At 36.1% G+C, this 15,155-nt stretch overlaps 1 protein-coding gene across 1 annotated transcript in view; it reads left to right on the top strand.

Moving 5' to 3' along the window:
* MACROD2 (mono-ADP ribosylhydrolase 2) overlaps window positions 1-15,155 on the top strand; it is a 2,244,457-nt gene that overhangs the window by 625,977 nt on the left and 1,603,325 nt on the right.

The raw sequence follows: 15,155 nt of genomic DNA on the forward strand, positions 1-15,155 counted from the left end.
CCTGTAATGTCTTCCTCCTGCCCTCCATCTCTACCTATTAAAATATTATCCTTTTTACCACAAGGTAGCTAGGTGGTACAATAGATAAAGTGCTGGTGTTGCTCTTTTGTTTTAAGTTGCGCAAATTAGGAACTTCAGTTCCTATCTGGCCTCAGATACTTAACTAGTTTTGTGATCCAAGGTAAGTGATTTAACACTCCCTTTCCTTATATGTAGAATGAGGATGATAATAACAACTACCTTTGAGGACTGTTGTGAGAACAAAAAGAAATAATATTTATAAAATTCTATATAAATGTAAGCTATTATTATTGTTACTGTTATTTTGATTCGTATTATTATCAACTGTGATGATTTGCTCAATTGCCACTTCTTTCATGAAGCCTTCCCTGATGCTCCCTGCAGGAAATAATCACTCTTTCCTGTGCATCTTGCATTTGCTTCTCTCATGCAAATATCAGATTTCATTTTGAAGTGTAGTTATTTTGACGTCCATGTTTCATCTCCCCTGTTAAAGTGTAAGGCTTGATGTAAGGAAAGGCCTCTCAACAATTAGGGCTGTTGCAGATGTGAGATAAACTACTTGGAGAGATGTCTGGTTTCCCCCTTTCTACCTCCCTCCGTGACAGTCTACAGGCTGGATAACTTTATCTGGGCGTGCTCCAAGAGGGGATGTTTTTCAGATGTGGGTTAGACTAGTTTACCTCAGAAGTCCTTTTCTTTCCTGAAAGGGCTACTACACTATTGACTCATAGGAGAAAAGGACTATGTTTTTTTCATTTTTTTAATTTGTGGTCTTCCCCAACTTAGGAACAGGGTCTTACATATAATGTAGGTGCTTCATGAATGTTCATGGAGTAAAAGAATCATTTAATTTTTCTTTCAGTATTTGAAGCATGTTACTTGTTTGTGTTGTTTAAATACAGACTTGGGAGATACAGCTTAATTGCATTTCTTTGCTATGTCCTAAACCTTTCTACAAGGAAAAAAAACCAAACAAACAAATCACCATTGCTTATTTGGGTTTTTAGTATATTCATGTGTTGCTTTGACATCTTAAACATAAACATACGTGGGTGTGTGAGGTTGTGTTTTTAGAGGAGAGGTAGCCAGTGTTTCAACACATCTGAATGTTCACTCTGCACTATCTTCATAATCCTTCTCTTGGTATTTTCATCATGCTGGCACTCCAAATGTGTGATTTTAATAAAGCAATCAGCATTTTCCCACCAAAAAAGGAGTCATGCACTAGAAAAATCCTAGATAAACTAATCTTTCCAACCCTTGAGTGCCTTTGGATATACAGCCAACAGCTATGAATTCAGGGCTATTTGTTTGGCCTTTTCTGAGTTCCTGAAAAATCTATTTGTTAAAAAAAAAAAGAACATGCTGCATGATCCCCAGGGCTCCCAGAGCCAAGAATTGAGGATTTAGATTAAGTTACCCAGTTTGTTTAATTAACTGAATTTTTGTTTGAGCCAGCTGATGCTCTTCCATCGAATTTTAAGGGAGGCAACAATCCCTAATGAATAGCACTAATATGTTTTCTTTGTGTTCTTAAAAGAGGGGGAAATGTTTTTCATGAATATAATTTGCTTCACAATGCAGTAGAAATTTAATAAGAGCTACATGCAAAATTAAAAAAAAACCCACAAAATCCATCAGGAAGTATGTCTAAGTATGTGGAATGGAAAATTCCACTGGAGGAGCCCTTTAATTACATAGAACAATGAATTGTTATGTTCCTTCTATGACATTGCTGCTTGAACCAAAATAATCTTTTCCATGCCCAACCTTCCCATATTCATAGATCTTATGCCCTGAGCTGCTGAATGGAGGCAGTGAAATGCAGTGAAAAGTATGTTGAATATGGAAGCTGAGGGAATGATATGGAATTCTGACTCTGCTGCTTAGTGCCTTTGTGTCCTTGGGAAGAGTAACTTAAATTCTGGGTTACGGTTTCTTGGAAATGAGAGGGGTTGGACCTCTAAATGTAGATTCTAGTTCCAATTCTAGGCTCATATGTCAGTCAGTCTAAAGTATGTATTAAGCACTTAGTGAGTGTAAGACGTTTCACTAATCACTGAGAAAACAGAAAAGAAAAGGTGGCAAAAGGCAGAAATGTGTACATACATATAGATACCTATAAGATATGTATATGCATGCTTCCATATGAGTTTGTGTTTATACACATACATATGTATACATGTCTAATATGAATCTAATTATATGTTGATTTCCACATGAGAGTGCCCTGGAAAATCCTTGAGTACACACACACAAACAAACACACATGTACAGAATAGTTGGAAGTCATTTGGATAGGGAAGGCATTATCAACTAGGGTGGTTGGGGTGGGAGAAGGTGGGGAGGAAATAGGCATAATAGAAAGAGTAGGTGTCAAAGGCTTCCTAAAGAAGACAAGATTTGAGTTGAGTCTTGAAGGAACCGAAGGAAACTAAGAGACACAGGTGAAGGAGCAGGGTATTTTAGGATGTGAAAGATCATCCAGTCCAAAGGCATGAAGATAGGAGACAGAATTGTAAATAGATCAGTGAAACTATATCTTAGAGCATATGGAGGGAAGTAAAATGTAAGAAAATTGGAAAAGTGGGAAAAGACCAGATTATGAAGAGTTTTAAATTCCAAATATAATTTTATATTTGATGCTGTGGGTAATAGGAAAGTACTATAGCCCACTTAGTAGAAGGAGGGTGAAGAGATGTGGTTAGACTTAAATTTTAGAAGAATTACTCTGACAAGTGAGTGGAGAATGGGAGAATCGGAGTAGGGAGAAACTGGTGACAGGGAGACTAGTTAGAAGTATAGGCTATTTTGATACTAAGTATATGGTCTATATAGTCAGGTATATATTCTCTACTCTACTAAGAATAGATAGCAGACTGTTATTATAATAGTCCAGGAGATAGATGAGAGACTCTGAACTAAGGCTATGGCTGAATGAATGGAGAGAAAGTGAAAAATATGAGAGAAACTGTGACAGTAGAAATGATAAAATTTGGAAATGGATTGGATATGTGGGATGAGTGCAAGGGAAGACTTGGAGATGACAGGGCCTGAGTGACTGGGAGGATAGTCAGACTCTAAATAATAATAGGCAAGTTCAGAAGAGTAGAAAGTTTGGAAGGGAAAGATAATGAGTTTTATTTGGTTGGGAGTTTTGGGACATACTGAGTTTTATATGTATATTGGCCATCTAATTTATGATGTCTAAGAAGTAGTCAGATATACCAAGGTCCAGGAAAGAATATAGCTTGATATATAGATATGGGACTCATCTCTGTGATGATTGAACTTGTAGTAGCTTATGAGATCACCAAATGAGATTATATCAAGGAAAAAAATAAGGGATGGAGCTGAGAAGGACACCAGTTAGTGGGTATGATCTAGACAAAGAACCAGCCAAGGAGAGGCAGGAGTGATCTTTCAAATAGGAGGAGAACCAAGGGAAAGCAGTGCCACAGAAACCTAGAAAGGAGAGATTATACAGGAGGAAGAAATGATCAAGATTGCTGCAAGAAGGATCAGGATTAAGAAAAAAGTCATTAGATTTGGGAGTTAAGATTATGTAATGTTGGAGAGGGCAGTTTCTATTAAATAATGAGTTCAGACACCCAATTGCAGAGGGTTTTATAAGAGATTGAGAGAAGAATAAATATAGGGATCAATTAATTGTCATTCTTAATGAGTTTAAAAACAAAGGGGAGGGATTTGGGGTGATAACTAGCAGGAATGGTTAGAAAAAGTTATAATTTTTTTATAAGTATGGGAGAAACATGAGCATATTAGCAGGAAGCATGGAAGGAATCAGCCCATAGGAAGAGATTGAAGGAAAGGAACGCAGCATGGGGGTGGGTTATAGTGGGGACAATTTGTTGGAGAAAGTGGGAGGGGTTAGAATCAAGGCTATTGTGGGTAGTTTTGCTTTGGTAGGAAGGGTCACATCTTCAACTGAGACCTAAACGGTGTGATATGAGGAGGAAGGGAGAAGGTGAAACTCTCAGATCATGTTCTAAGATTTTTGTCAAGTACAAGGCAATGAATGAGAGAGTTAGGGAGAGTGTGTTATGGGAGCTTGAATGCTTGGAACAGCTGTAGAGAGAAGAATGCAACAGTTGCTGTGGAGACTGGGATAGTGAATCAATTTGGGTGGAGGGAGATAGTATGTTTGTCTTGCTGCATTGAGGACCCAGTTGATATGAGATAACCTAAACATGTAGTGGGCCCATTCAGCATGGTTCTTTATTTCTTCCAGGTCTGTTCATCAGTGCATGAATAGAAAGAGTAATACAGGGTTCAGTTTTGGTAAGGTATGATTAGAAATAGGATAAGGGGGCAAGAGAATCAAAGGTAAAAGATACTGTAGAGCTGAGTTCTTTCAAGAAGCAGTCAAAGTAGGAAAGAGGAAAATGCAAGGGTGATGGCTTGGTAAAGAAATGAGGAGTCCAGAGACTGGTAGTCACAATTAGGGTGAAGAACCAGGCTGGGAAAGAACTGAGCAGCAAAGGTAATAGAGATCACAGAAAAGATGAAGAATAGAAGGGTCATAGGGCATATAAAAAGACAACATGATAAAATATTATCAGATAAAGGAATTTCAGAGTTGGTGAATAAGGAAGTAGAACACTTGTAGATTATGGCATGGTCAAGGGTATGTCTGTGTATGTAACTGAGTTGAAAGAAAGGAGTAGATCACACCATTGGAAAGATTGAGGAACAGGAAGTTAGGATAATTGGAATATCTGTATCCATGTCTATCTATCTATCTAATCTATCTAATCTATTGATGTCTCCTAGTGTGAGAGTAATAGATGGAGAAGAAAGGCTATGAGCCAGGTTCTAAGTTCATTGAGACAGGAAGAACAATTTCTCCAGGGGTCTATAGATTGCAAGATAAATGTGGATAGTGTGAAGCTCAAAGGAGGAAAAGTTGTTTAGTTTAGTCAGTATGGTCGAGGGAATGTCTAGAAATGACAATCGAAAACAACTAGTACTCCCAGTCTCTCACCATTACCAATGAATTGGGAAATATGAAAAAAAAGTATAGACAGTGCTAGAAATGATAGAAAGAAAAGCAGGATCATTGGGAGGGAGTCATGTTTCTATGAGGGAGAGAAAATGAAATACATAAGAAAGAATGAGGTTTAAAATGAAGTGTTTTTAATCATTAAGCAGGCATTCTAGAGGGCACAGCACAGTGTTAGGGTGGGCAGATCAGGAATAAAACATTGGGGGAAGGTAGGGTTGACATGAAAAGTATCAAGCCAACGATGGGAAATGGAGTTTATTCATCAGCAGCCAAGAGTTCAGAATCATTAGGATGAGGTGAGTATAAGGGGATTGAGTACTAAGCAATGAGTTCAGACACAATATTAATGGTTAAAGAGTTCACTGAAGGAGGCAATGAATTAAACAGTTGAGTCTCTTCCCTCGAGGTTCTGCCTCATGGCAGTTGGTGATATTGTATTCCATTAGAGACTGAAGGAGGGTCATCAAGAAGCATCTAGGAGCAGATAACAGGATGCAAGACATGACAAGATAGGGAGGCCTTACTGTCCCTGAGGGGGCTGAATATGGAAGAGAATTTTTTCTGCAGTATATCCAGTGTTGGGCATGATCTTAGGGCAGGGCTCCATTTGGATGACTGTTGTATAGCCACATCCCAAAGTGGCGCAGGAGTTGAGTCAGGAAGCTCATGGGGCAGTGAGTGATGGAGGTCTTCGTCCCAGGTGGGCAGATTGGCTTAGAACCCTATGGTTCCATGATATCTTTTTTTTTTCTTTTACATCTATTCTGTCCTGATCTTGGTTGAATGAGCATTAAGAAATGGAAGAATGCAGACCATCTGGTAAGATCAAGAGATCATGTGATCCCATCAAAGGTCTTAACATCAAGTGGAATCTGAATCAATCAAGCAAGCATTTTAAGGGACTGCTAATTGCCAGGCACTGTGCTAAGTACTGGAGATTAGAAGCAAAAGACATTACTTGCCCCCAAGGAGCTCACAATCAAATGGAGACAATAACAGTCAAACAAATATATACAAAACAAGTTGTATACAGGAGAAATAAGAAATAATTAAGAGAGGGAAGGCACTAGAATTAAGAGGGGTTGGGAAAAGCTTCCTGTAAAAGGTGGGATTTTAATTGGAATTTAAAGAAGCCAAGGAAGTCAGTAGGCAGAGTTGAGGAGGGAAAACATTCCAATCTTGGGAGACAGCCAGAGAAAATGCCCAGAGTCAGGAGATGTAATATCTTGTTTGTGGAACATCCAGGAGACTATGTCACATACTCTCTACCTACTCAATAAATTTCAATGATGATAATTGAATATAAATGCCTCTCTTTGGCTTTTAAAAGTCAAATGTATCTTTTCATAATCTTAGCCCCTTACTACCTTTCTAGGCTTCTTACACTTTATTTCTTTTTGTTTAGTATACAGTCCTGTGACATTGGCCTTCTCATTATTCTTTGCATGTAACACTTTATCTTCTGACTCTGTACTTTTTCACTGACAGTTCAACAGTGAATGCACTGCCTTATTTTCTCCTCCCACCCTTCCTCACTTCCATCAAGATTTAGCTTTTATCTCACCTCCTGGAAGAGGCTTTTCCATACCTGACACTTCCATTGCTAGTGACTTCCCATTACAAGTACTTCCTATATACACCATATATTTTCCAAAGACCTAGTTTCTAAATGTTGTCTCCCCATTTAAATGTGCGTTCCTTGAGGGTTGGAATTATATTTTTGCCTTTCTTTGTAGATAGTGCTTAGGACAGTGCTTGATATAGGTTAAGGACTGAGAAAGCACATAAATGCTTGATGATGATGGTGGTGGTGGTGGTAATGTCTGTGGTGGGGATGATGGTGGCAATGGTGGTGGTAATAGATTGGAAGAAAAGGAATGAGGGCAAAAAGAGTACATTAGTGTAGCAAGGAAGGATAAGGACATGGAGTCGCTATTTTTTATAATTAGTGTATGTGAAAATAAGATAAAAAATATGGAGGAATGGGTAGAGGGAATAGACATCAGATGAGCCTACTTTTTATGATCAGATTAAAGAACAAAGACTAAACACATGCCAAAAATGTGATGAAAAAATTGTTGTTGTTGTCCTTCATTCTCAAAGAGGAGGTGATTGTAAGTTGCAAGCAGACTAAACTTTTAAAACTATAGTGGGGATTACAAGGCAAAAAAAAAAGAAAAAAATTGGAATCTAAATGGTGTGCTCATCAATTGGGCAATGGTAGGTACGTCATTTGTAATGTAATGTTGAAATTACAAAACAATATTGAATTGACGAAAGTGGGATTTCATAGCATTGCCAGACATAAAAATTTATGCAGAATGAAGAAAGAATCAGAAGAATAATTTATACCAGAACAATTTCATTTTGAAGAAAACAATTTTGAAAGATCTAACAACTCAATTCAAAGCGATGACAAATCATTTCTCTAGGAGATCTAAAATGAAGCATGTTACCTATCTTTTCCTGTCTTACCTATCATCATTTCATACACACACATGTTCACACGTTTTTGAACATCATCACTGTGTGAATTTGCCTCACTTCAACTTTCTTATTTGTTACAAGGATTTTTTTTCTGTTTTAAATGGGGGTGAGAAATGGTTAAGCAATAGTGATACAAAAAAGGGAGGGGACTGAAACAGTTAAAAGGGTGCACAGAGGAAAGCACACGCAAGTTCAGATGGAAACACTGAAAATTAATACACTTTTCTAAATAAGATACGAAATTCATTTTAAATTTTTTTTAAAAAAAATCATATAATATGAAATTGAGATTTAGATTTTCATATACAATCCTTTTTGTTTTATACTGTGTATATAAAATGACTGAACAATAACCGTTAAGTTTAGAATAAAAAAAATAAAGAAATAATACTAAATTTGTTCTCTAATTCCATTAGTTTAAATATTAGTTCTGCTACCTAGTACCTGTGTGACCTTAGTTGGACAATTCAATATTTCTGGACTACAGTTTTCTCATTCATAAAAGAATAGGGTTAGATTAGATGGCATCACTACCTCTATATCCTATGAAGCTAAGATAATAAGACTAACTAAATTCTAAAGTTCCTACAAGTTCTAAATTTCTAATTCTAAATTCCATTTAGTAACAAATTTTTAGACTTTTTTCCCTTTTCTATGTCATAACTTACATGAGGCTCTTTCATGCTACCTTCATTATTGCATGGCTTCACCAAGAACAGATCATGCCAAACTAACCTCATTCTTCTTTTAACAGCATTTGTAAACAAATAGATGAAAGGAATGCTGTGGACATAATTATCCAAGATTTTATAAGGATTTTGATAAAAATATATCATGCTATTCTTATAGAGAAGATAGATACATGTGAGTTAGATGATAACACAATCAGATTGATTCATAACTGGTTGAATAAGAACAGTCCAAGAGTAGTTGGATTTTTTTAATTATTATTTTTTTTAAACTTTGAGTTCCTAATTTTCTCCCTCCCTTTTCCTCTACCCATGGAAAAACCAAACAATATGATATCAGTTATACATGTGAAATCATGCAAAATGTATTTTCACAATTAGCCAAATCAAAAAAAGCAAGAAAAATAAAGTGAGAAAATTATACTTCAATTTTCCGCTCTGTTCATCAATTCTTTCTCTGTAGGTGAATAACATTTTTTCATCATGAATCCTTTGGAATTCTGTTTGATCAATGTCTTGATCAGAGTAGTTAAGTGTTTCAGAGTTGATCATTTTTACAAATTGCTGTTAACCTGGTAAAATTATTTCCTCATTCTGCTTGCTTCACTTTGCTTCAGTTCTTCTCATGTTTGTTTTTAAATCATTCCCCTTATCATTAGTTATAGCACAATAATACTCTCTTATAATCACGTGCTACAAATTGTTCATCCATTCCCCAATTGATGAGTATGCCCTAAATGTCCAATTCTTTAACACCAGAAAAAGAGATGCTATACATATTTTGTACATATAGATCCTTTTCCTTTTTGTTTGATCTTCGTTGGTGTACATACCTAGTACTGGTATTGCTGGGTCAAAGGGTATGCACAGTTTCATAGCCCTTTGTGAATAGTTCCAAATTGCTCTCCAGAATGATTAGAGTAGTTTACAACTCTACCAGAAGTATATTCCTGTCCCAATTTTTCTATATCCCCTCTGATATTTGTCATTTTCCTTTTCTGTCATGTTAGCCAATCTGATACATGTGAGGTGGTACTTCAGAGTTGTTTTAATTTGCATTTATTTCATAAGTAGTGATTTAGAGTATTTTTTCATATGACTCTAGGTAGCTTTGATTTCTTCTTTTGAAAACTGCTTGTTCATATCCTTTTATCATTTATCGATTGGAGAATTGCTCCTATTTTTATAAATTTGACTCAGAACCTGATATATTTGATAAATGAGGCCTTTATCAGAGAAACTTGTTATAAATTTTTCTCATATAAATCCATTGTCTATGGTATCTTTTAGCAAAATATACTTTCCCAGAATTTCTCTTTTAATTAAGTTGATTTTTGCTTTTGTTTTGTATGAGATCTTGATTGTAATCGCTGCCTTTTTTTTTTACTTCAGCAGAAGCATAATAGATTCTGCACTAGCCCCTGATTCTAACTGTGTGTGTGTTTCTTTCTGTTTCATCTGTGTCTCCGTTAAACAAGGTATTAGTGGATTCTGTTTTCTAATCCATTCTGCTGTCTGTTTCTGTTTTATGGTTTAGCTCATTCTATTCACATTCACAATTATGACTACTATGCATTTCCCTCCATTCCATTTCTTCTGTTAATCCTTCTCTTTTTTTATCCTCTCCCTCCTCAAAAATTTGTTTTGCTTCTTACCACTGCCTACCTTAATCTGCCTTCCCTTTTGTTTTCCTCCCCCATTCTAATCCCCTTTCCCTCCTATTTGCCTATTGGATAAAACAGATTTCTCTATCCAATAGACAGACAGAGAGAGAGAGAGAGAGAGAGAGAGAGAGAGAGAGAGAGAGAGAGAGAGAGAGAGAGAGAATATGAATGTATTCTTCTCTCTGAACCAATTTTGATGAAAGTGAGGTTCTAGAATTGCCTACTACCTCTGCCATTTCCTTCTCCATTGTAAAGTATTTTCTTGTATGCCATTTTTATGTGAGAAAAATTTCCCCATTCTTCCTTGCTCCTTTTCCCATTGCATCCCTCTTTCTCTTCCCTTTGTTTGTTTTGAGATTATTCCAATATAATTGACACACACTTAGGCCCTCTATGTATAACTGCCCTAATAATGACTAACTTCTTGGTAGTTACATGTATCATCTTCTCTTTTTTGCATTTTGGATTTTTTTGGCTGCAATATCACCAAGTTGACTCATACTAAACTTGCAGCCCTCAAACTAAAAAAAACAAAAATGAAACAGGAGTCATTAAAACATATATAAGGATCCCTGCAGGACACCTGTTAACTTAGAAAAGCACAATCAATGTTGTGTGTTTTATTATATTTTTATTTTGTTAACTGTTTCCCAATTACATTTTAATCTGGTATATGCCACAATCAGGAGTGCTGTGGACTGCATGTTGTCCGCAGATGATGTGTTTAACCACCTTTGCTCTAGGCTATCAATATCCTTTTGCATCATGATTGTCATTTACTGTGTTGGCTGTTCATCATAACTTTGTATTATCTCCTTTTTTGTGAGCATAGTATATATTACTTTATCCAAGTCAATATGTGTGGTTTAGTGACCCCTGTTTTGTTTTTTTGTTTGAAACCACTGGACTAGAACATTGATCTAAAGCAAAAAAGATAAAATTCAGTAGAGATAGAAATCAAGTCTTGTACTTGCATATAAAAATATTCACAGTTTATAAACAGAGAGCTGTTCTGAAAAAGATCTGGAGGCTTTAGAGAACTGCAAGCTTAGTATGAGTCAGCTTTGTGATATGGCAGCAAAAAAAAAAAGAAAGAAAAAAACAATGAGATCTTGGGTTGCATTGAGAGAAGCATAGCTTCTATGAGAAGAGGTGCTAGTCTCCCTATACTCTGCCCTCATCAGACTTCATCTGGAGTTGTATGTTTAGTGCTGAGTATCCCATTGATGAGCTGAAGAGCAGGCAGAGGAGAAAAACAAGGACGGTGAAAGGCTTTAAGTCTATGTCGTGAAGGAATATGTTTCATACATAGAAGAGGAGACTCAGAGAGGGCATGAAAGCTGTGCTCAAGTATTTGAAGGGCTGTCATGTAGAGGTGGGGCTAGACTTAGTATGTTTGGTCCCAGGGAACTAAACTTGGAACAGTGGATAATTTTCAAGGAGGCAAATTGCAGCTTGATATTGGGGGTGGGATGGGGTGGGAAACAAACTTCTGAACAGTAATAGGTATCCAAAAGTAGAAAAGGCTTACTGTGCAGTTGGTGAATACTCTCTACTTGGGTGTCTTCAAAAAGTGGCCAGACAGTTATTCCTTTGATGTGTTATAATGGGTATTCTTTTTGTGTATAGGTTGAACTAAATGAATGCTGAGGTCCTTCTGACTGTCACATTCTTTGATTCTATAATATCTTATGAATTATTCTGGGCTACTTTTACATTGAGAACATTTAAGTCATTATTAGAAACTGACTTTTAATGACAAATGAAGTTTAGTGGATTTTTAAGTTCATACTTAATTTCCCCCTCTCCATGTCTATCTTTCTTCTTGCTGTAATTTCTACCAGCACTGCTTCTGTCCTTTGTAGAATTATGATTTGAGTCAAGTCAGAAGACCCACATTCTTCTTTCCAGAAACTGAAAACCACATGTTCAAGAGTGGTTAGGTCTTGTCACTTTTTAAGTAGCTTTTACTCTACTCCATAGCTTGCCACATCCTTCCACAAAGCAGAAGAAGTGTGGTTGCAAGCAGTCTGCTAAGTGGATCTTTCTCACCTGCTGAGATCATTTTGGATCCTGCTTAGATTTGCTGAAGTATTTGTGTAAGCCACAAAGATTTGAAGTGAAGGAGTAACAAATCTTATAAGCATCAAATTAGGAAAAAAATGTGTAAAATGCTTTTCAAACTTTTGTACATGCCTGCTATCATTTTTGCTATAAGTGTGCCATTTCTAGAATTATATACCCTTAGAGGTTATGTAGTCCAATATGAAACTAAATAGAAATACCCTCTTTCTCTGAGAGGTTAACTATACAAAGTATGGGAGTCTCTCACTCCTGTTAGTTGGTAATACGTTCAGGCAGACACACCTTTATACTTGCTAAGGAAAGTGAAATGACTAGGGTGTGTACATAACTGATGAAGATGTTTGAGGTGGAGGACACCTAACCAGAATATCATATAAACATGTTCTGATCTGACTTTTAGCTATTTTGTAAAGCAGTCAGCTGTCAGTGCTGACTTCCTGTTTACTTCAAATTCATTTGGAGATATATCACCATGATTTATTGTTTTACACTGTGAGGATGCAGAACACTTTCTCTTTTTTCAACTGTTGGTCTGATTTTGTGACATAAATTGTCTACTGCTCTGAGTAATGGAAAGCCAGAAGAGCACAAGCTTGGTGGTATATACTTGTAGATTTCAATTTAGTTTTAGGTTGAGACCCCCAAAAAGGGATTTGCTGCTTTCTATTCACAATGAAAGGAAAATCAGTTAACTTGGGAATTTTTCTGATGAGAATCAATGATCAGTAGGTGCTATTTCAGATAATGGAGAATTTTCTGTTGTTCAGGCAAACAATACATTTCACTCAAAATTGTGTCAACAATATTCTGTCATTTGAAATTATACCTATAACTTGAAGACTGAAATGAAATAGAAGGGAACATAAACTTTGGCTGTTAATCCTTCAGGTTAACCTTTATGTAGTTAACTTACACTTTTGTTCAATTGCTAAATTGAAATCTGGTCTTCTGTGATTCAGAAAGGATAAAGTATACATTTTCTGTGATACTTAAGGATCTACTAGAAATGGAAGCACTGGAATAAATAAGATAATACTGAATGAATGAACTTCTGATGTTAAATGGTTTCATTATTCCACTGGTAAGATGTAGATAAATGGGGAAAATGAAGGAATAATAACTAAATTATAAATGTTGTAGCTGAAAAGTCCAAATTTGGGGAAGGTATCATTTCTTTTCACACATTTTATTTAGAAGAACTCTTTCTATGTCCCTGACTTTTGAGAATTTGTATGTACTTGACATTACAGTTCCTTGCTATTGCTTTCTTCTAATTATTTTATGTATGGGTGGAAATAAATAATAAGTTGATATATTCATTCCTTCTTTTCCCATTGCTCTTTTAGAAACCAAGTAACAAAAATGCATAGAAAGAAACAAAAACCCCCAAACTGAAACAACAACAAGAAAACAAAATACCGGTTTTACAATAACATCTATGAAGGACAGAGACACTATAGAAATTGATGTCATTGTGTTGATTATGATCATTCTTTTCTTTCTTATTTCAATCTAGACCTGTGATCACATTGTGTAGATTACACTTGTTGTGTGAACTTTATCTGTTGGTGCATATTGGCTACTTCTTTACAATTTATGGTCTTAGTTGCCTGAGTGAATAAGAAGTTAAATGACATATATACTCATGTCACTAATATATATCAGTAGCAGGACTTGAAACCAGGTACTTCTTTATTCAAAGCCAGTTCTGTCTCTATCCACTATTCCACACTGCCCTGTTTTCATAGAAGCTGATGAACATAGCATCAGTAGATACTATTTATAGTGCTATGAAAATGTCATTTTCATTCTAAAACTATCATCTTGTTATTGTTAATCTTCTATTCCTTACTTAATTGATATATTTTAAGTTAGGGAATGTAGCTCATATTTTTCTGATTTGGAAAATGTAATAGCAATGCAGCAATAGTCACCAAATGCCTAGAAAGAAGCAAAAAAATAGCAATTCCAGCTTTTTCTACAAATGACTCCCAACCACATTTGAAACTTTTAGCAAACAGATGGGCCTTATGTGTTGCTTAGTGAAGATTTGGGCTTGTTTAGACCACCAGAGTGAGGGAATTCCAAAGCTATGGACCCTCCGCCAAGAATGATCATAGGATTAGTCCAAATGTCTAATTGAGTATTGCAGTTAGGGCTTATTTGCTTACAAGTGGCAAGGACCACATAGGAGTAAGTGACCTTCTATCCACTTTCCTTAGTCCCAGTGACCATTTATTTTGCCACTGGGAAGAGATTGGGCTTGTAGCCACATAGCTCTCTCCCCCTCTGGCTCTGTGCCATTCTTTAATGCACCCCATATTCACCCGTTGGCTCAAATACCTCTAAGCAAATTCTGGAAGAGATGTCAGACAATATGCCAAGGTGATACGTTTTTGTAAACGACCCTCATGTTTGGCAAACCTAATGCAATCTTACTTTTCACCTTAAATCTCATTGTTTTACTCAAAATGAAGCTCTTTAACAATATTTGTCTTACGTTTGTGGGGAAATGGGAGAGGGACAGATTCTGGGATTTCTTTTTTCACATTATAACTCAGTTTCTACTAAATGTTCAGCACAATGAAACAAAAGTTTCTGATATCTATTTCAGTCTGGCATTGCATCTGGAAAATAAAAGCAGATTTTGAGATGACGTAGGTAAGAAAACTACATTGTGTGCTTGACAGCATTGTAGGGGAAAGAAAGAAAACACGTGACACTTCCATTTCACTCTGAAGGATCTATTTTCTCCTTGCCAAATATTGATAGTATGTTTATCATAACAAATATCTGAGAAAATGCAATAACAGCATATCTGAGGCAAAAATGATGGCATAAGATTCACTCCTATAGCCTGTTAACTTGAACTCAGGATAAATTTCATACTAGCCAGGTATTAGGATAAGTATATGTTCTTTTATACATAGTACTTTTTATTTGGAGATTATGCTGAATACATTTTTCTGGCCATTGCTCCCCAACAATATCCAAAACCTGGGCTTTGGATTCATTCAGGATTCCTTTTGCCCATATTTGAACTTGGGGACTAAGTGAGAATGATTAGATAATAGAACCTTTAAAACTTAGTTTAGAGGAAAGATTTAGTCATTTACTCTCCTCATCCTCATGCAATTTTCTCATTGCGAGAGAATAGAATTTATTAGTCATCATTGTTAA

Source organism: Trichosurus vulpecula, chromosome 3 (assembly GCF_011100635.1).
Source record: "Trichosurus vulpecula isolate mTriVul1 chromosome 3, mTriVul1.pri, whole genome shotgun sequence".
Classification (NCBI taxonomy): Eukaryota; Metazoa; Chordata; class Mammalia; order Diprotodontia; family Phalangeridae; genus Trichosurus; species Trichosurus vulpecula.